This window comes from Artibeus jamaicensis, unplaced genomic scaffold (genome assembly GCF_021234435.1).
Source record: "Artibeus jamaicensis isolate MK-2021 breed Jamaican fruit bat unplaced genomic scaffold, CSHL_Jam_final contig_1128, whole genome shotgun sequence".
In the NCBI taxonomy this organism is placed as follows: domain Eukaryota; kingdom Metazoa; phylum Chordata; class Mammalia; order Chiroptera; family Phyllostomidae; genus Artibeus; species Artibeus jamaicensis.
The window spans coordinates 1,611,099-1,631,489 of NW_026521220.1; the positions used below are offsets into that span (position 1 = coordinate 1,611,099).

Below are 20,391 nucleotides of genomic sequence, written 5' to 3' on the forward strand. Positions count from 1 at the left end.
CACACGTTGATGTCATAGAAGCAGGTGATGATACAGCTCCAACTGTTCCTGTTACTTCAGAGGACAGATGGGAGTCCAAGAGGCAGGAGCATCAGGAACCTATAAAAAATGTATTTTATATTGGTAGAATCGTTCAATTAAAAATATTACTTTGGGGGGAGATACAAAGTGGGTAAAAGGCATTAAATATATGAAGATGGAAAGAAGGTAGACTTTAGGTGGTGAGCATGCAACAGAGTACACAGAAGTCAAATTACAATGAAATTATATAGTTATTACCAATATTACCCCAATACATTTAATTTAAAATGAGAAATTTTACTTTTACAGTAAAACACACTAAAATATACATGTGTAAAAATTATCCCTGCCCCTAGAGAGAACTTCTGTGTTTTGATGTGATTTCATTTGCTTCCCCATAGATCAATATTTTGCATATATTCATTACATACAGTTTTGTAGTTTTCTTTTTCACATCTCTAGGTCAGAAAACATCCTTATAAACAACATTTGTAGTGGCTGCTTAAGAGCACATAATGTGGACTATTTAGCCAACCCCCTCCCTGTTCTGACTTTTACTTTGCGTATGATTTTTTCATTATTATGTTGATTTTTTTTTAGAGAGGGAGAGAGAAACATTGATTTTTGTTGTTCCACTTATTTATGCATTTCTTTGGTTGATTTTTATATGTGCCCTGACTGGGGATTGAACCCATAACCTTGGGTCTAATACACTGAGCTAACTGGCCAGAGCCTGATTTTTTTCATTATTATAAACTATACTTGGAAAAAAATGATTATACATTGATTTTCAAATGTAAATGAAACAGGTGACTACTGAATGTCTATTAAGTCTTGGGGGTGCTCTGGGCCCTCGAGTTCCAAGTTTGTGGTCTGGTTAGACAGATAATCTAGCACGTGGTCTGCAAATGTGGCTAATTTCTTTAGGACAGAATCCTGAAAGATGAATTACTGCTGGTCTAAGGGAGCATGGGCATTTTTAAAGATTTTATTTTTCGCTCATACTGCTAAATTGATGTTCAGGAATTTTGAAGCAATTTATATGCTTCCAACAGTATGTCAGTGATTCACCCATCAGACCTTTGCCTAAGTTTAAAGGTTCATCCGAGACTAATTTTTAATTTGGTAAAAACCAAAAAATTTGCATCGGCATCCTGTAGCTTTAATTTGCATGTCTTTCGTTAGTACAACATTGACTTTTTTTTTCAGTGGTTTCTTCAAATAATGAGTCCTCTACCAGGCTCTACTTGTGGAATATTCCTTCTTTTTTCTTCCCAGATATTTGATATCTCCTTTTTCATGGATGCTGGATATTTCCTTTTTCATTTATTATGTCTGGAATCTGTTCCTAGGCTTTTCTATTCTGCTTTGTGGTCTGGACAGTATTGAATTGACTACAGTAGTTTTATAATTTGTATTAATATCCATTGTGGCAAGTCCAGCCTCATTCCTTTTTTGTTCCCAAAGCGGAAGACCATAGCTGTTTTTGGCTGTTTATTCTTCCAGATGAATTTATATTTTTGTTAGAATTATATTAAACATATATTAATTTAGAAGAAAAGACACATAATCAGCCGTCTGAGGGGGTTATCAATCTTGAGTAGTGCTAGGGCATCATTTCTCTACATGGCAAATCTGAGTTCCTTTCAGACTTTGACAGTGGTGTGTATGTTCCTTTGTTTGGTGTTCGAACTAGTCAGAGGTTCATTAGAGAAGTGGCCGCGGCCCCTGGCCAGCTCCGGTTCCTTGGCAGGCCATCTGAATGACCGCCTCCAGCCTGAATCCGGGCGGGCCAGCTTAGGCGCGTTTCTTGACCCCAAGGGCTTTCGAGGGGCTGCGGTCACCGGAAGGGGCTGGCTGAGCACGGCGTGATCGCGACCTCAGCGCCCTCTGAGCAGGTAGGACCAGCTTGCGGGGCTGCAGGCGCCAGGTCCCGAGGGAGCGCTGGGGTCAGGGGTAGGAGGCTATCCTATCCCTGAGACCCAGACAGCTGGAGTCTCCCCAGGAGCCCAGACCACGCAGCCTACATTCTCCGGGGGCTGCGTCTTTGAAGGTGGGATTCCTGAGGGAGGCACGCATTAAGGGTGAGAGGGTGTCCTGAAAGTGGACGCAGGGCGTTAGGGGTTCTTCGTGGGGGGCTCCGAGAGGTCAGGGTCAGGCTCAAAGGGGGTCAGTTCAGTTTGGGGGCTGGGCCTGGCCTGTGGGGGGCCGGAGTCCTCTTCTCTGGGGTGTGCGGTCCGGGAGTTTCCGGGGCGAGTTAGCAGCTCAGCTCCCTCACCTGGGGTACGGATCCAGAGGGGCGACCAAGGTCTGGGTCCCGAGCTCCCCTCAGGAGCCCTTCCCCCACGGCGAGGTCCGGCGACCGTCCGTCCCGCCCAGTGCTCGGACCGCTGGCCCGCCGGCCCCGCCCCCTCAGGCCCCGCCCCCGGAGTAGGCCCCGCCCCGGCCCAGCCCGGCTGCTAGCCCATTCAGTTGTGGGTCAGGGGTGAGCAAGCAGCATCGACGTCACAAGCTTCCAAGATGGCGCCGGGCAGGCGGCTGTGAGCGGCGCTCCGGGCGCGCTGGGCGGGGAGCCGAGCCGGGCCGGCGGCAGGAGGACCGGGCGGCGCGGGCCGGGCGCCGAGGACGAGGAGCCGCAGGCAGGACCGGCCGGCCGGCTGGCTGAACGCCGCCGCCGACGCACATGAGGTGAGGGGCAGTCAGGGATAGCTAGGGGCGCGGGCGGGGGCCGCGGGCGGGCGCGCCCCCGGGGGCAGGGGCGTGGGCGGGCGCGCGCCAGGCCGACGTGGGGCTGCGCGCGTGGGAGGGGCGCGAGTGTCCGCCTGGCCTGGGCGGGACGCACGCGGGAGTCTGCAGAGCCCGCTGGGGCTTTGTGGCCCCGGTGCCCACCCGGGCACAGGCGGCGGGGGACCCCAAGCACAAAGCCCCCGGGGCCGCGCCAAGCCCGTACGCGAGTCTGCGGAGCGCGGGTCGGCGGGCGCAGGGCGCCGGCTCTTTGTGCCTTTTCATTAGCAATCTAATCCGAATAGCGTTGGGCGAGCTGTGCTGCCTGACAGGCGGGCGGGCTCCCATTATGCAAAGGACCCTGCGCTCGCGGCCGCCCCTCACTGAGGGATTTTGCTATTTCCAGAACTGCGGCCCTGCGTGGTCTGCGGTCCCCTTCCTTTGCCCCCTCCCATAGAAAGACTGGCAAGACGGGCAGGCCTAGAGGGGCGGCTCCCAGAACGCCAGGTCTTGCGGCTGGTAGGCTGGCTGCCCTGCCCCCAGATCGCTCCTGTAGGCAGCCGCTTGGCAGGAAGAGAGATGGGTTTGGGGGAGGGGGTCGGCTGGCAGAGGGAGGGGGCTAAAGGGCCCCAGCTTGTCACTCTTGTTTATCTACCAAGATTGTTCATATTCACACAGGCCTAGCTGGTGGGGGTGGTGGAGGCGGGGGGTGCCTCTCCCGGGTGGGAGGGGGCAGTGACTTATGGAGGGGAGGGAACCAGGCCTGATAATGCTCCCAGCGGCCCCACCCAGAACAGAGTGGGACTGCCTGGAGAAGGGGGCCCGGTGCTGATCCGAATAGTCTGGAGCAGTTTTGAAGTTATTTATCCATGCCTTCTCCTATCCCCTCCACCTCCAGTGTCTTTTCTAGTAGGAGTTCCAAGCACATCTGGAAAGCTGGGTTCCCGACCCCACCCCACCCCCCACAGCAGGAGGGGTGTAACCCAGGGAGGCCACCCTTCTGACATATGTGGTGGGGGGAGGGGTAGCGTCTTACCCATAGGAATCCTGTGGCAGGGGGTTGTTGACTGATGTGGAGATTGCTGTGCCTCTTGTACTGAGGGGAGAGAAGAGCTGCCAGGTAGTGGAGGGGCCTTCAGAGCCTCTGGGCTGATCTTGGGGGCTGTTCTCCAGGGGCCCCTCTGGTTGGAGGGATGGAGTTGGGGCACCGAAATCGAGCACCTTTCTGGAGCTAGCATTTTTTGCTTCCTGGCTTCTGGCTTTACTTCTTCCTCTCCATTCCCATCTGCCGGTGTCTGGACTCCGTGGGCCTTTCAGCAGACATTTTCAGGAGCACAGGCCATGTGGCCAGTGTGTAGCCCTGGCTCAAGGAAAGAGTGTACTCTCAGCGGAGCAGGGTTGTTGGAGTGGTCTGAAAAAAAGCAGATGGGCGGCCTCAGGCCAGCCTCTAGAGACAAAGCTGTGTGGTGAGATTGCTGGTAGAGCTGGCTCTTAGCTTGGGGGTGGGGGTGAGGGTGGGGGGTGGATGGGAGGATGATACTTAAGGGCTGCAGTGAGTCCTTTGGCAGGTCACTGTGCCTTCGAATGAACCTTTAGTCCTGTGCAGTTGGGCTTATTATGAAAATGTCTATGTACCACAGGCAGGTCATAGACTTGGAAGGCTGGGAGGAGGCTCCCCACCTGCCTGCCTATCTTTGGAGTCAGCGCTCCTAGGTTGGTCTGCTCTTCTTTGGCTCCTGGCTTCCTGCAAGCCTGTTTTGGGGTGTTGCTGAGTGCCTGTTGCCCAGCCTCTCTCGCTTGGACTAGAGTGCTGGTGTGTGCCCAGAATTTATCCCTGCAGTGTTTTCCTGCCAGTTGTTGGGACTTGTAGATTAGTCACTCGACTTTTATAAGCGATTCCTGAAAAGAAAAATCTCCCTCTGGTTACTGGCTCTGTGTAGAGGAAGAAACAGCCTGAGGGGACCAGGTCTTTAATTAAAGCAAAACTGAAATGATTGCTGCAATTGCTGGCAATAGAAAGGCAGAGGTGATGCGTTCTCTACCGCTGCTTGGTACCTGCTTTGAGGACAGGTAGGCATGATCCTGTCTTTGGTCCCTGGTCTTGGCAAGCAGCCCAGCCTTCTCCACAAGCTTCAGTCCTGGATTAATCCTCACATAGTGTTTTCTTTCCATAGATCGGATTTCTCATTTTGTTAATAAGCACAGCCTCGAATCCACTTGAAGTCAGCTGTCGTGGACTCCGGAGCAACAGGGTTTTGCATTATTGAGCTGACAGGCCTGCTGCCTTCCCAGAGTCCTTATTGTCTGCCAGGGTTAGAGCTGGGGGTGGGTGTAGAGCCTTTTAATCAGCAGCTAGCCCTTGGAGGAGGGCTGGCTGGACAGTTCTGGAGAGTCAGAGGAGTGAGGAAGGAATAAAGTTCAGTTTACCCAGGGGACCTGTGGCTCTGCCCTTTTGCTTGGCCTGTTGGCCTCTCCCAGTCAGCCCCACCCCATCGCTGGCTTGCCTTGCCTTGCCCGCTGGGTCTGAGGGCCACTGCCCCCTGGAAGTGATCACCTGAAGAGTGGGAGCCCTTCTTCGTGGCTGTTCCTGCTCCCTGGGAGGCAGCTTTCGCCTGACAACAAATCAGGTTCCTGCCATCTGGGCTCTTGGAGTCCAACTGAGGAGAGACTCTCAGGGCAGTGAGAGGGGAAGTGGGCTTAGTCAGAAAGTTGGGAGGGCCATACTGGTTTTGCCATTTATTGTCCCTGACTTTGGACAGTGATAAACTCTTCGAGTCTTAGTGTCCTGTTTGTAAAATGAAAGCAGAACTTGAGTTTACATTCACGTATCGCTGCCCTCCAGAGCTCAGTCTGAGGAAGACAGACAAGCAAACAAATGATTTGTAAGATGGGGTGATAAGGACTGGCACAGTGACAGACGGAGCTCAGAGGGCACCACAGGGATAGTGGCCGTGAGGCATGGAGGGCGGGGCCGGCTGCGGCCTGGAGGAGTGCCATGGGTGGCACGCTTCATTGAGGTTGGCTGTTGGAGCGGGTTTTGATGGGGAGTGCATTCAGTCACAGTGAAGCAGTGGCAGCGTGGAGTGTGGGTGAGGAGACGAAACAGTGACAGCGTGACCGTGCATATGCTGTCATAAGCTAGCACAGGAACACTCACTGTGTGCCAGGTACCTGTGAGACTCTTTCATAAGCATTTTATTCATTCAACACTTTTCTGAGAACAAGTGCAGTGCCCAGCCTCTGTGGCTAGAGTAATCACGTTGGTCTCTGTCTTCTGGTGCTCACAGACCTGCTGAAAAGTGGTCGGCTCCCACGCGATCACCCAAGAGCGCCCTCTCACATACAGGTAACTGGGACTTGGAGGTTAAATAACTTGCTGAAGCTGCAAGTAAGCAGCTGGTCCGGTTGGGGCTGGAGGGTAAATGCCTTTGACTCCAGGGCCTGTGAGGTCCCCTGTGCTGCGGAATCTGGAGAGGTCTGAGATCTGGGGGTGGGGGGCAGCATGGAGAGCCCCCTCCCAAGACAGTGATTCTGTCTCCTGGTTAGGGGCTCAGTTAGGGACTGGTAAACAAGCCGGGCCAGTTTGACTCTGCCTGGCACCACCAGGCTGCGCTTCCTTCTGGGAGGGGCCTTGCCCTAAGGGTTAGGGACCTCAGCTGGGGGAGGGCTCAGAGAGGGACTGCAGGCTCAACCTGGAACCTAGTTTGAACGGGGAGTGGCAAAGCAAGAAAAGCAGGTGGGGGTGGGGGTTGTGTGTGGGCCCCCACTGAGTTTGATAAGGGAGAGAAAGCCAGGAGCCCACATCAGGCTTCGCCACAGTCCAGGAGGAAGGGGTCAGAGCTTGGGCACCTTGACTGACTGGAGAAGGGGACCCTAAGAAATTGCCTGGTTGTACTTGAACAACAATTAAAATAAATTAAATTTTAAAAAAGCAAAAAAAAAAAAAAAAGGAAAAAGAAATTGCCTGGGACAGTGGGGAAGGAGTTCAGAGCCCCTCCTTCTGACTGTTCAGTTTCTGTGTTTTTCATGGTACTGTCCTGTGTCGGTGAGGGGAGGGGAGAGTGTTGCTTTGGGGTTAGAGCAGGTCCTTCTACTAGAAGGGACAGTCAGCTGCCTCTTACAGAAGGGCCTTGCTGCTGCTTGTGAGCTTTGTAGCACATTCCTGTGGGGTGGGGGTGGGGTGGGTGGTGAGAAGGGAGAGTAGGTTTTGGAAAGGCAAGTGGCCCAGTCTTTTCATTTGTCCCATGGCAATTCCAAGGGCAACGAAGGAAAGGCAGAGCTTGCACTTTGCTTAGTGGGTGCCTCTGTCGCAGGGAGTTAGCTTGTTGCAGCAATGGAAGGACTGCTGGCTCTGACGTGGGTGTGACCTCCTGTGCAGACTCCTCTGGTGCCTCCCAGGCTGCTCCCAAGGCCTCAGGCTGCTTTCCCAGCAGCACCTCTGGAAGGGTGGGTTCTCTCAGGTGACCGTGGGGCCACTCTGCCTCGAGAACAGCACCACCATCCCCCCACACACATGGGTGGAGGTGCCGCTCCCCTCACTGCTCTGGGGCCTGAGCGCCTTGGCTTCATCTGCCTGGTTGCACGCTTTTTAAAGAAGGGGACTGCCCCATCGCTTCTGCAGTTCCCTCACCTGTGCTGCTTTGCAAGATAATAAGCTCTTGGTGAATTTTTGTTCACACAAAATGAATTGGGAGGGAGAGTAGGGTTGATGGCTGGAGGGTCGGCCAGGGCCTCAGTGGCCTGCCCCTGTGGAACTTTTCTCGGCGATGAGCACAGGCTACACATTGAGCCATTAAGTGTGTGCTGTTACCTGTGTTACCTGGCTGAGGCCTGCCCGCTGCTGCTCTGCTTCTCAGTTCTGCGTATTAGGATCACCTGAGAGCTGGTGGAGGCCAGCCCAGCCCATCTCTGGGGTGGGCTCAGGCATGCATGTGTCTTAAAGCTTTTGAAATGAATCCGGTGTGCAGCCAAGTTTGAGAGCCACTGCTTTAGCAGGTGATAAGTCTTTGTCAATAATAGAAACAAGCAAGTGGTGAATCCAAATAGACCAGTGCATGTGACCTGGGGTGGTCACAGACTGCCTTACTCTGATGGCCTAGTGGGATCGGATTCACGAAACAAGTCAGGCTGGCTGGCTGTTAGTTACCAGGGACTTGGAGAAGCTCCAGGTACAGAGGGGGCTCACTCTTCATGGTCCCTCTTAATTGGGTGGCAGTGGGAGGGACTGCAAGACTCTTGGTCCTGCTTGGCCTTCAGAATCTGCCTGTCCTGGTTTCTTAGTTGTGTTCTTGGCCCTGGTTGGCCTCTGTGTGTGTGTGCCCCGGCAGGGTCTGACTTAGTGACATCTGGGTTCACTGCAGCTCCCTAACAAGCCCCTGGGACCTGCGCTCCTTCCTTTTCCCTTTGACCTCAAGGTCCTTGGGAGAGAGAGAGAGAGACTGGTCCCTGAGGTGGTTTTCTGGGTAAGGTGTGTGAGGGGGACTGCCAACAAGGGGCCTGAAGGCAGAGTGGGAGGGGCGTTGGAGGCAGAGCTTCAGGTGAGGCTTGGTTGCCCAGCCCAGCCCAGCCCAGCCCAGCCCAGCCCCCTTTGTTGGGATGGAACAATGGGCTGTCCTGGGGTTTAGTTCATAACTGGCTGACTGGACACAGGACAGCGTCTGCTGCTACGTGCAGCCTGCCATGTGAGGTGAGTGTCCAGGGCCCTGGGTGTGGTGTGGGCTCCTGGAGCCCTTGTTGGTGTCTTGGGAAAGAAGCGCCCGTGGAGCAGGAAGAGCAGCAGCTTGGGCTGGGGAAGTGAAGGGACTAGGATGGAGGGTGGTCGGGGCTGGGTGGTCGAGGGGGAAGGGGGTGGTGCGGAGTCAAGTCAGAGGGGTTCTCCCTTGGTTCCTTTTCTGGGGAACCCAGGGGACTGCGTTGAGAGGGGCAGTCCTGGGGATAGATTCCTGCCTCTGGGCTTTTGCCTCTTTACTCCACCCCTCCCCAGGACCTCCTTGGCCTTCCCCTTGGTAGGAGGCAGCTGATTTCTGTCTGGTGGGTGCTAATGGCAACTTTGTTGGAAAACTGGGACCAGGATCATTCTTGCTGAATTTCTGACAGAATGCTAGGCAAATAGGGGCAGAAGAGGGTTGGGCGCTCACTGTTGGCGCTCACTGTTGGACTCTTACCCCATGCTAGGCCTTGTGGGAGGCACTTTACACACAAATTTAACCCTCAGAACATACCTGTACGGTCTCAGTTATTTTCTCAATCCCCATTGTACAGGCGGCTTAGAGAGCTTAAATAATGACCCTCCAGTCACATGGCTAGGAAGTAGGTAGAGAAGTTCTAAGAGTGTGAGAAACATATGCACGGCAGCCTTGAATGCATATGTGTAGGCTCCTTCCCCTGGGCAGTGCTTAGGCCAGAGGACAGCACGGGTTTCATTTTGCATGGGGTGAGATGGCTGCATTGGACAAAGCCAGGGATTCCGGTTCCTGGAGCTGGGGAAGGACCATTACAAGCCGGTTGAGGAGGTGCCCTCCCCCTCCTCCCAAGACCTGGAGGGCAGAGAGGACTCTAGGCCATTCTTATCCTTTTAGTCACACAGCTCCTTCCTTTCCTTCTGGCCTGTTGGAATCCCTGGCCCTATGGAAACTCACTCCACACAGGAGAGCCGTGTGAGGGGCAGTGTCCTCTGAAACTCGCAGCTGGGCTCCTTTTCCTCTCTTGGCAAATGAGAGGTGCTCAGGCATTGCCCAGCTTGGTGTTAGGGACGAACACACGGTGGCCTCTCGGCATTGTAAGTCTGTGTCTTAGTAGATGGGTCCAGCGGCGTCCTGGCGATCCTGCCGATGGGAGGGGGGAAGCAGCAGCCTACCAAGGTGCCCTGGGCCACCACCAAGGCACCTGAAGGAGGTGCCTTTCTCCAGGAGCGAGTGGCTTGAGCACTGGGCTGGGGTTGTCTTTTGGTGGTAGTAAGTCAACCTGAGCCGCAGAGGGGTTCAGGCCTAGTGGAGAGGATTGTTTCCAAAGTCCCACATTCCTTGCATGTGTCGATGCTGATAAGGGCAGCAGGGCAGGCCTAGCTGCTTTGGGCAGAAGGGGACTTTGACTTCATGCCCCCAGCAGGCAACATGCACATTCTGCTTTCTGTAGCACCCCTCCCCCACCTCCCCCACTGACCACCTCTGCCGCCAGAGGCCCAGCTTGCCTATCCAGGTATTGCCTGCTCTGGGGGTGAACAGGTCTTTGGGTCCTTTAATGGCTCACGCCGGCCCTGCCTCTAAGAGTATTGGTGGGTGCCATTTGAAATGGCACTTCTTTTTATTTGTTCGAAATTTGTTACTCTCGAGTTTGTCTGGAGTCCCTTACCCAGGATTTATGTCACTGTTTGGTGAACAGCTGTGGTTTTGTAGAAAGAGGCCTCTGGCCCGAAACCTGCTTTCCTCCACGTGACATCTCTCCCTGCCTCATTTCCTTGCCTAAAAAATGGGTTGGCAGATACATTTCAAATGGTTGTCAGCTGTTCTTAGAGTGTTTTGCAGACCCCTGGGGGTCCCCAAGATCTTCTCCATAATGTTTCGAAGTGACTGGTCTTTGCCCCATGTTGGCACTTGCACTGATGGTGTAAAGCCATAGGGGTGGCCCCACTTATGGTGCGTACTGCCTGCCTAAAATTGGCCCCCGCCCCTCCAGTGCTCTGGACCAAGACTGCCCGTCTTCCTCTGGGTGCCGTGGGGAGGCGGCGCGGATGGTCGGGGAGTAAGTACATCTAGACCCTGGAGCGCATGTCTCTCCGGTGTTGTCTGTGACAGGATGGGAGTACACAGGAGGCTCTCCTGTCACAGACGGAGAATGGCGGTTGTCCTCAGGAAACGCATTTCACATTTGTCTGGGCTGTGTGCTGACCGTCATTTTCGCTTGAGTGAGCAACGGACAGACAAAGTGTGGTCATTCAGACTCACGGTTTGCCAGACATTTTCTCAAGTGAACGAAGGGAGCCTTTTGCTTCCAGGAAAACAACTGACTATATTTGTTGCTAGTGAAAGAGCTGTTGGGAAAACGAGAATTTTGAAAAACTTGTATTTGTCGACAGGAGCCTGACTGAAAAACTTCTCTAAAGTTGGTGGTGATTTTAACGTGGGTTTTGGTGTTGTGTAATGAAATGGGGCAGCGTTTAGAAGATGTGGTTAACTCAGTGAACCAGTACTTTCCAGATGACCAGTGCTCAGTGTCACAAAATCCTGGGTGGGTGTGAGTACCGGGTAGACCAGTGAGTTTTTATGTTACATCCAGATAGGAATAAGTCACTGACCGTCAATTCAGGTTCTACACTGCAACTTTTAAGAAGCTACCCCTTGTCAAGTTTTAATGGATATCAATGAATAGCCACATATCTGAAAAGGTTATGAACATACTCCTCCCTTCTATCTGTGTAAAATTTCTTCACAGACTAATCAAAGCAAACTGAATACAGAAGCCAATAGGGGAATCCAGTTACTTTATTATTATTATTATTTAGTTTTTATTGATTGATTTGAGAGAGAGAGACAGAGAGCAGTGTTGATCTTGTGGTTCCATTAATTTGTGCACTCATTGCTTGGTTCTTGTATGTGCTTGCCCCGACCAGAGATTAGACCCGCAGCCCTGGTGCGTCAGGACGACGCTCCAACCACTGACCTTCCTGGCCAGGGCTAGAGGCTGGTTACGTCTCTTAAGCCAAACATTAAAGAGATTTGCAAAAACCGCCCTGGCTGGTGTAGTTCAGTGGATTGACCACGCATGGGCCTGTGAAGCAAAGGGTTGCTGGTTCGATTCCCAGTCAGGGCACATGCCTGAGTTGCAGAGAGGCAACCACACAAAGTATTTTTTAAAAAGATTTGCAAAAACATGAAACGGTGTCATTCTTCTCACTAGTATTTTTTCACTTAGCATAGTTTTCTTTTGAATGTGAACATAAAATGGGTTTATTATTGGTATTTTAGATCAATTACACTTTATATTTGACCAGTTTTTCTATTACAGTAAACAGAACAGTAAATAGAGTAACACCGACTACAGTAACATAGGTCCCATAAAAGTTTTTTGGGAGTCTTTGCCAATTTTTAAGAATGTAAACAACAGTTCTGGGACCAGTGACGAGGGAGGACTCGGGGCAGCCTTCTCTCCTTTATCATTCTCACCCTCACCACCTCCACCTTATCTTCTCTCCTGTATTATTTCACCCTATCTCTGCTCCGCACTGCTGCTTTCTGACTGGCGTTTGCTCACCTAATAAACTATTGTGGGGCTGTGCTGAACTGCTATGTGCCAGGTGCTGCTGCGGCCGCCTGACTAGTGGGACGCAGGGTCTCTAACCTTGGGCAGCTGGTTAGGGAGCGGCGGGTGGGGGGTGGCATGAGCAGAAGTAAAGGTGCACAGTGGGAAGCAGCTGGGTAGCTAGTGCTGACATTGGGGGGAGGGGACAGTGCGGAAAGGTCTTGGCAGGGGAGGGGGCACCCAGGTGTGACTGCAAGGGGCCCAGCTGAGAGTTGGGCTGGGGTCCCTCTGGGAAGCGCTGTGCAGGCCAGGCCAGAGTGTGGACTTTATTCAGGTACTAGGAATCCATTGAAAGCTTTAAGTAGGGGAGTGACTTGATGAGGTTGGTGTTTGAGAACGATAACTCAGGGTTGATTGGACTCTGAATTGGTGGGGGCATAGGCTGCAGAGGGGAGATTTGTGCTAGACTTCGATATTTTCACTTGGAATGACTTTTTAACTACCCTTCTTCCCCACCAGTGCTTAGGAAGAACCGGGGGTTTCCTTCCCGACAGGTGAGACATGCTGGCCCTCCCAGGTATGGGAGTCTGCCCTGGCTTCTGTTGCTTTCTGTGCTTTCTGTTGCATTCTGTGCAGAGTGATGTTTTCTGGGCATCTCTTGTGGGACTGACCTTCTGAAGCCCTTGTTTACACATTTTTGTCATGTTTGCCCAGCTGTGTGTGGCTCTGCTGGTTTTCGGGGTGCCTGGGTCAGGTGACTGAGGGGATGCGCAGCGAGGGTCGCACAGCTTTAGCCCCCTCAGCTTCTCCCTGGATCTATAGGGTTTTGTGTCTGTCTCCTTTCTTGTGGGACATGTCTGCACAGAGCACCATAGCTTCCTCAGTAGATTAGGAGATTGTGCTCCAACTGATTTACAGAAGCGATGAGCAGAGGTTGTGAATTACATGCATACGCATAAATAGGGCAGAGCTATTGGGAAACACCCCTGGGGTCCCCCACCTGCTGTGAGAAATGGGGGGGGTAGCCCTGGACACTCACCTGTGCTCATCCCTGCCTTCCTCAGAAGTCACTGCTCTTCTGAATTTGGGGTTAAACATTCTTTAGCTCTTTTCCTTGTTCTCTGCACTCTTGGACTCTTGGCCTGTGGGTAGCTGGATCTGGCCAGGTTTGCCTCTTGCGTGCACAGAGCTGGGTGCTAATCTCTGTTTCTGAGTCACTTAAGTGCCGTTGCTGCCGTTCCTGTGTCCCCGTTCCCCACTTGGACTGGTCTGAGGAGGTGCTGTGTCACAGTCCATCGCATCGCTGGCAGGAGGGGAGCGTCGGGGTCGTTTGAATTCAGGGTTATGGGTTCTTTTCTCGCTGCCTCAGTAGCCCAGTTTTCACATATCCCTAGCTCTACACTTCCAGCCAGAGAAGTGCCTGTTAAGTTTGTCTCTAAACCCAGTTTTGTTTTGTATTTTTAAGATCTTATTTATTAGAGGGGGAAGTGAGGGAGAAAGAGAGGCAGAGAGAAACAGCGACATGCGAGAGAAACATCGTTTGGTCACCCCTCACATACACCTCCCAACTGGGGACCTGGCCCGCACCCCAGGCCTGGGCCCTGACCGGGAATCGAACTGGTAGGTGACCTTTTGGTTTGCAGGCTGGCACTCAATCCACTGAGCCATGCCAGCCAGGGCTAAACCCAGTTCTTTCATTTTAAACAATTCTTCCAGCACCTCTGAGACTCAGTGTAAAAAGGAGGGTGAAAGCCTTTGAGCATTTTTTCCTCCGAGTCTTGCGTGGAGACCATTCAAGTTACCTGCTGGACAGGTGAGACCTCTCCTGTCAGGTATTGCACTTGGAAGCTTTTTAGGCACAGTACCACAGGTCGTAAAATTTTCTGGAGCAGTTCCTTAATTTTATCCTTAAAAATAGCTATTAAGCCCTGGCTGGTGTAGCTCAGTGGATTGAGTGCGGGCTGTGAACCAAGGGGTCACTGGTTCGATTCCCAGTCAGGGCATATGCCTGGGTTGCAGGCTAGATCCCCCAGTGTGGGGCATGTGAGAGGCAACCACACATTGATGTTTCTCTCCCTCTCTTTCTCCTACCCTTTCCTGTTCTCTAAAAATTAATAAATAAAATCTTTAAAAAATAGCTATTAAAAACTTCATTGGATACTCCAGGTGTCTCTGTCCCATCCCGCCCCCCTTTGGATTAAAACAACCTGGCCCTTACTGTTGGCTTAAGCTCTTCGTTTGAGGCGCTAAGGGCATCAATCATCCATGCAGGAGCAAGGGGACGTTCCTTTGACCTGCCCACCAGCGCCCTTTGACGTCAGTCCCTGAGGGCCTGGTCCGTTTTCTTCCCGGCTGCTTCCTGTTGACGTGTCCAGTGGGCCGTGCCCAGGACCAGCTCAGGCCCTTGTGGGGAACTCGGGGGTGGTGTTGGTGCCTAGCCTGCTGAGCTCTGTTTCCTCTTCTCCCCTCGGCGCGCCTGCCCGGGATCTAAAAAGAAAGCCCTTCTCTCTCTCAAGAAGTATCAGCTAGATACTGGGATGATTAAAAACAGTATTGGGCCCTGTCCATGTGGCATATGTGGTTGGAGCATCCTCAGCACCAAAAGGTGGCGGGTTCGATCCGTGGTCAGGGCACGTACCTAGATTGTGGGTCCAATCCCTGTTTGGGGCGTGTACGGGAGGCAGCCGCTCGGTGTTTCGCACACTGACGCCTGTCTCTCCCTCCCCCCTCTCTGAAATTGATAAGCACATATCTCCAGTGAAGATTAAAAAAAAAATCCTCTGGTTGTTGTTTTCTTCACATGTCAGATGTCGGTCTGCCCCTAATAAGAGATTTTAAGGCGGTTTCTAGGTTCCCTGCAGATTCCAAGCCTGTCTGCAGAGTTCCCTCTTCCAGGATGGACACTCCATCCTGAATTGGGCCACCTTCCTCTTTTTTTTCTGTCTTGTGATTGTTATTAGTCGGGGTTCAAAGAGTGTTACTGCCTGGCTTTGATCTACTTACCAGTCAGGTCCAAGACCAGACCCTGCTTCCCCTCCTGAAGGTTTCTGCGCACTGTGAACCCCATAAGAAGTGGGCAGAATCACGACGGCAGATCCCAGGATTCTTCACAGATGGACATGCTGTGTAACCAGCATCCAGACTGAGAAGCACAGTTCTCGAAGCCCCTTGTGTGTCCTCTGAGTCACCGCTTCTCTCCCAACCCCCAGCTGCCTCCCTCCCCAGTCCCCCCGAGACCCTGAATTCTTGCTTTCCAACTTGAACTTACATGAATGGACTTGTACTGCGTAGTCTCTCGGGTCTGGCTTCTTTGGTCAAAGTGTGTTTGAGAGACTCATGCACGTGTATGGCAGTCAGCTGTGCGGCATTGCCGACAATCAGCTCTTTCTGACCTGCGGAAGGCAGAGTCATCTGTTTCACCCTAAACAGTCAGTCCTGCTCACTGACCGCTGCTGGGTGGGTGATGGTCCCTCCCTGCACCTTCAGCTGCCCCCCGTAGGAGCAGGGCTGCCGAGCCAGGGCCTGCCCAAGTGCCTTCTGGTGGTGCGCTCTCCGGCCCAGAAGGCTTGCGTGCTTACAGTCTCGGTCTTACTTGATTATTATTTATTTATTTATTAAAAAGATTTTATGTATTATCAGAGAGAGGAGAAAGAGAGGGAAAGAAATATCCATGTGGGAGAGAAACATTAATTGGTTGTCTCTTGTATGCCGCCAACTGGGGACCTGGCCAGCAACCCAGGCACATGCCCTGACAGGGAATCGAACCAGTGACCCTTTAGTTTGCAGGCCGGCACTCAGTCCACTGAGCCACCCCAGCCGGGGCAGTCTTGCTTGGTCTTATTTTAAAACGTGACCTTTCTCTTTCCTCCCTGGGAGACAATAATTCTTCTTCTTCTTCTTCTTTTTTTAAAATAAATTGGTTTTAGAGAGAGAGAGGGAAAATGAGAAAGAAACAAACATTGATTTGTTGTTCCACTTATTTATGTGCCCTGACCAGGGATTAAACCTGTGTCTTTGGCATGTTGGGAAGACGCTCTAACCAGCTGAGCTCCCTGGCCAGGGCAGGAGATCATTGTTTTAGTCTTTGTCTGACCGACCGAAACCCATCACTGCTGTCTGGCATCAGTTTTGTTTTTTCTGATTCTTCTAGCACACCGTTTCCGTGTCATCCTGGCCTGGAGGGTCAAGCTGTGTGGCAGGGCAGAGGTTCCTTAAGGCCATCTTGCCTCAGAGTTTTTCTCAGCTCACCACGATGACGTGGGCGAGGGTCCTCAACCGCACTTTCTGGGGGAGGACTCATCCACACCGAGAGCTGGTTCTTCCTGCCGTCGGCATAAGAAATAGCTGCTGGGGTTGTTTTTGAAACTTCGAAGTTGGAGAGTCTTTTCCCAGATCCCTGGGCTGGGCCACTGCAGCTCTGTGACTCAGCCCTGACTCACATCTCCCTCTGCGACTCAGTTATCTGGCCTGAAGGGTGTCCTGGGGCAAGTGAGATGATCCAGATAGTCGCTTCCAGGGGCACAGACCAGGCTGCACCAGTGCCCTTTTAGCTCTGTCCGAGCTCTGTGCGTGCGGCGTTTCCATCTACTTAACCATTCTGCTGCCTCACTCGTCTTTTATCCCTTCCTTGACTCCTCTGCCTGCTGCTCGTGCCCAGAACCCCCAGCCACCTTCCTGGCTCCAAGAGGCCTTTCGTCACCAGGTTTAGTCTCTCTGTCTCACATTCCAGGCTTGTTTCTGCGGGAGGCCTTTCTTCCCTTTTGGGACTGTCTCCTTCCTCTTGACGCCCATCGGCGGAGACTTTACTGCTTGCGGGGCATTGTTCCTTCTGGGGGTTAGAAGCTTATAACCCACTCCAGCTCTTCCTGGACTTGAACGTATGTATGTATCCCTTGGAGTTAAAATGTGGGTTCTTGTTCTGAGTTTTAGTATGAGGCCCGAGTGCCTGCATTTTAAGAGAGATCCCAGGTGCTGCTGCTGGTCCGTGTACCACACCCAACAACAAGCCAGACTAGTACGAAGTGGGACTGGGGGGGCAGGAACCCACCGGCCCTGTCTGCCTCCATGCTGAAGTGCCTGCTGGGTTTCTACTTGGCCCCTGACTGATAGGGATGAGTGATTTCCCCTGCTCTGCTGTCCTATTGGCAGACCCACCCTGCCAGCCTCCCGCAGGCTCTTCCGCCTCCAGGCCCCTATTCCTGTCACTGCCAGCAAGCCTTTTCCCAGCAATTCAGGCCCTAGGCGATGGGCACTGCAATGCAGGGGACAGGATCAGGAGGAGAGCCTGGTGTTTGTAACAATAATCACAATCTTAAATTATTACTCTCCTCTGAGCAGCTCTCACCTGCCTCTTCCCTTCCCAGTAGTACTCAAGGTCTTGGGCCCAGTTCATAGCTCTTGGCCAAACTGCATCAAGCCTGAGGCCCTCCTGGCAGGACCCTGCCCTTTACCTTTCCTGGTGCCAGCTAGCCAGGTGTGCCAGCACCAGCAGGGGAAATTTATCTGCAGGTCCCGTAGGTTGTCTTGGCCTCCTTTCCCCTTGTTGGCACCAAAGCCAGGAGTGATATGAGGGTTGTAGGCCTGGTAGGAGGAGGAGAGGACCCAGGGCTGCTCTTGAGAAGCAGGCTTGAGGGTCATGGGGCCTGGCGCACAGCTCTGGGAGCCTCCTGCTGGGCTTGCCCTCAGAGCAGCACCACCTCCTGGTGGCGGGGTGCCCACAAGCCCTCCCACTTCTCAGATGGGAGCGGCACAGACTGGAGGGTGGCCGAGGCCCATGTGGGACTTGGACCAGCATGGACTGCACAGAGTCTTCAGTGGGGCTCACAGGGATTTCAGGACAGACTTGGGGCAGTCAGGCTGGGGTGGTCGCCACCTCACTGATCTGGGTGAGCCAGTGGGTGGGTGACAAGACCGGCCCCAGGTGGGGAAGGAAGCCAGGCCAGGGACCCCGATCACCATGTTGCCAGTGCACTGAGCGAATCTCAAGTGTTGATTTCAGAGAAGCTGCGTCGGAGGGCAGGCTGATCTCCTGGCATTTGTGGAGCCTGTTGCTTTCCAGGAGGATGGCCTGGGAGAAGAGCCAGGAGCTGCTGGCCAGCATCCAGATCTGGGCTGGATTACACGGCTGGGCTTGCCCAGAGCAGTAAGTCCTCACCACCACCAGCCCCCGCCTGGAAGGTTGGGCCAGAGAGGTCATGGAGGCCAGGGTTGTTCCCAGAGGAGCAGCAGGAGCAGCCTGGGCCCCCAGAGCAGGCTGCATGATGGGCCCCACCTTGTGGCCTCCAGCCAGAAGCTCCTCACTGTGTCAGGGTGGAGGAGGAGCTGGGTCACCCGTGGGCCCTCACTGAGTCAGAAGGACACAGCCCAGGTGTGGCCCTGCTGTGACAGGCAAGTGGTGGAGGTGGGGAGGAGGGTGGAGGCGCCATGTGGAGGGCAGTGCTGCTGTGAGTGGCACCCCTGCTCCTGCCTGGGAGAGCGAGCTCTATGTTCTCATGGGTAGGGAGGGTCTGGCTGCAGCTCTGGAGTTACACTTTGAGTCCTCACTCTGCCACTCGCTCCCATGACCTTGGCAAGTTGCTCAACTCCAGACCCTTGTCTTAGCGCCTGTGGAGGTGGAGGGAACACTTCAGTCTTCCCAGTGGCTGTCACCAGGCAGATCGGTGCAGTGTGAGGTGTGGCCTGTGCAGTAGTGAAGGGTAGAGGGGGCTTCACGGAGGGATCCTTGAGTGAGTAGAGAGGAAGCCGTGGGGTGGGACAAATGGAGTCATGGGCTTGTGGGTGTGCAGGCTTGGTGGATGGGTGGGGCGGGGCCTTGGGCTCTGCTGCATCCCTGGCTGCTTGTACCTTCTGGGCAGTGGCTGCCCTGCCTTCTGGCTGTCCTCCTGTAGGTATGGAGGGGCCAGCCTTCAGGGCAGAGGCAGTGCTGCACCTGTGTGGGCCACACCTGCAGCACCAGGTGACCACAGCAGCAGGGGTTGGCAGAAATGAGGGCCAAGCCTGGCATGTCTGGGCCAGGGGGCAGGCCCCCTGCTCTTAGCTGGGTGATGCACTCTTACTTCTGACTGGATGTTTCTTGACTAGGAGGTAGTTAAGGTGGATGAACAGTCTCATGTTGGGTGCCTTAGGGTGGGCTGGGCAGGAGCTTATCCTGGCCCCGCAGCATAGCTCTAGACTTCTGCAGAGAAGGCAACCTCTGGGGAACTGAGGGAGGGTCCTAAGGATGAAGGTGGGGTGAGGAGGCTTCCAGAAGATCTGGGCGATGAGGCCTGCCGTAAGAGGGGTTTGAGGGTGCCTTTCCCTGTCCTCTGCCTCTCTCTCCGGGGTCCTCCATCCTGGACGAGTGTAGGCTGCAGGAAGTTGCCTGAAATTAGGCACGTTTTAGTTACAGTGCCTGAGCTTGTCTCCGTGGGAGCGTATTCCTGCCTGAGGTCAGGCACCGAAGGGAAGGGACAGCATTCACTGGGGGTGCCATTCAAGAGGGTTTGAAGTACCAGCTGTGAACAACACTGGGAGTGGGGCCCCCAATGGTGGGGATGGCGGTAGGCATGGGGTGTCAGCCTGGTCTCCAGGGGGCACTCCCTGGAGGCTGAATGACCAGAGCAGTTCAGAATGCCCGGCACTCCTGCAGGCATAGTAAGTGTCCAGACTGAGTTGGGGCAGCTCCTGTCAGAATTGGGGGTCGTGGGGTCGTTCTGGGCTTTCTGTGTAAGCAAGAGTTACTTTCCTCTTAAAACCTCCTGTCGTGGCTTCTGAAAGGTATGGGACTGGAGCACACTCTGCTTTTTGTGGGTAGTAGGAAGAGAGGCCTCAAGGTGGGCGTGTTCTAGCCTTCTGTGTGTACTGCCTAAGGTGGGTGGGGCCTTGTTGGTAAGTGGGGGCCTCATGGGGTATTGCTGCTCCGTGGGTTAGGGAGTCACGGCCCCACCTCTGCTGTCCTCATTGGCCTTTTGGCTGATGTGTGTTTGGGGCTTGGTATTGGGATCACACCAATATTGCTCAGGGGATGGGGGGCAGACCCGAGGGGCACCTTTAGCTTAGGTCTTCCTCAGGGAGGAGCCAGGAGAGACAGGGATCTTCTGCCACGGTCACTCTGACCTCATGAGCCACTTCCCTTGTGCCAGCAGGCTCATGAGGCTAAACTGGTGCCCTTGGGAGGGGGTGTCACATCGGAAGCCACAGATGACATGTTCCTTCACACTGCTGGCCCAGGCCTTTCTGCCTTGTGGGGTGGGGTGGGGTGGTGAGAGGTGAGTGGTGGGAGGGGGGGAGGTGCAGAGCACACGGCCTCCCTCCCTTGGGCTGGGCCCTGCCAGCTCTCCCTCCCTGGCCTCCCAGGAGTGCCAGGGGCCCAGAAACCATGTGAGCAGCAGCCAGGGGGGTGTTGACCATTTTGTAAACAAGGCCTGGGAA

At 53.7% G+C, this 20,391-nt stretch overlaps 1 protein-coding gene across 2 annotated transcripts in view; it reads left to right on the top strand.

Annotated features, from left to right (window-relative positions):
* Window positions 1-2,546: 2,546 nt before the first annotated feature.
* HIC2 (HIC ZBTB transcriptional repressor 2) overlaps window positions 2,547-20,391 on the top strand; it is a 28,487-nt gene continuing 10,642 nt past the window's right edge. For both annotated transcript variants that reach the window (XM_037131484.2, XM_053664688.1), the window contains exon 1: window positions 2,547-2,709. The gene's annotated coding sequence lies outside the window, so the exon portion shown is untranslated. The remainder of the gene's footprint in view (window positions 2,710-20,391) is intronic.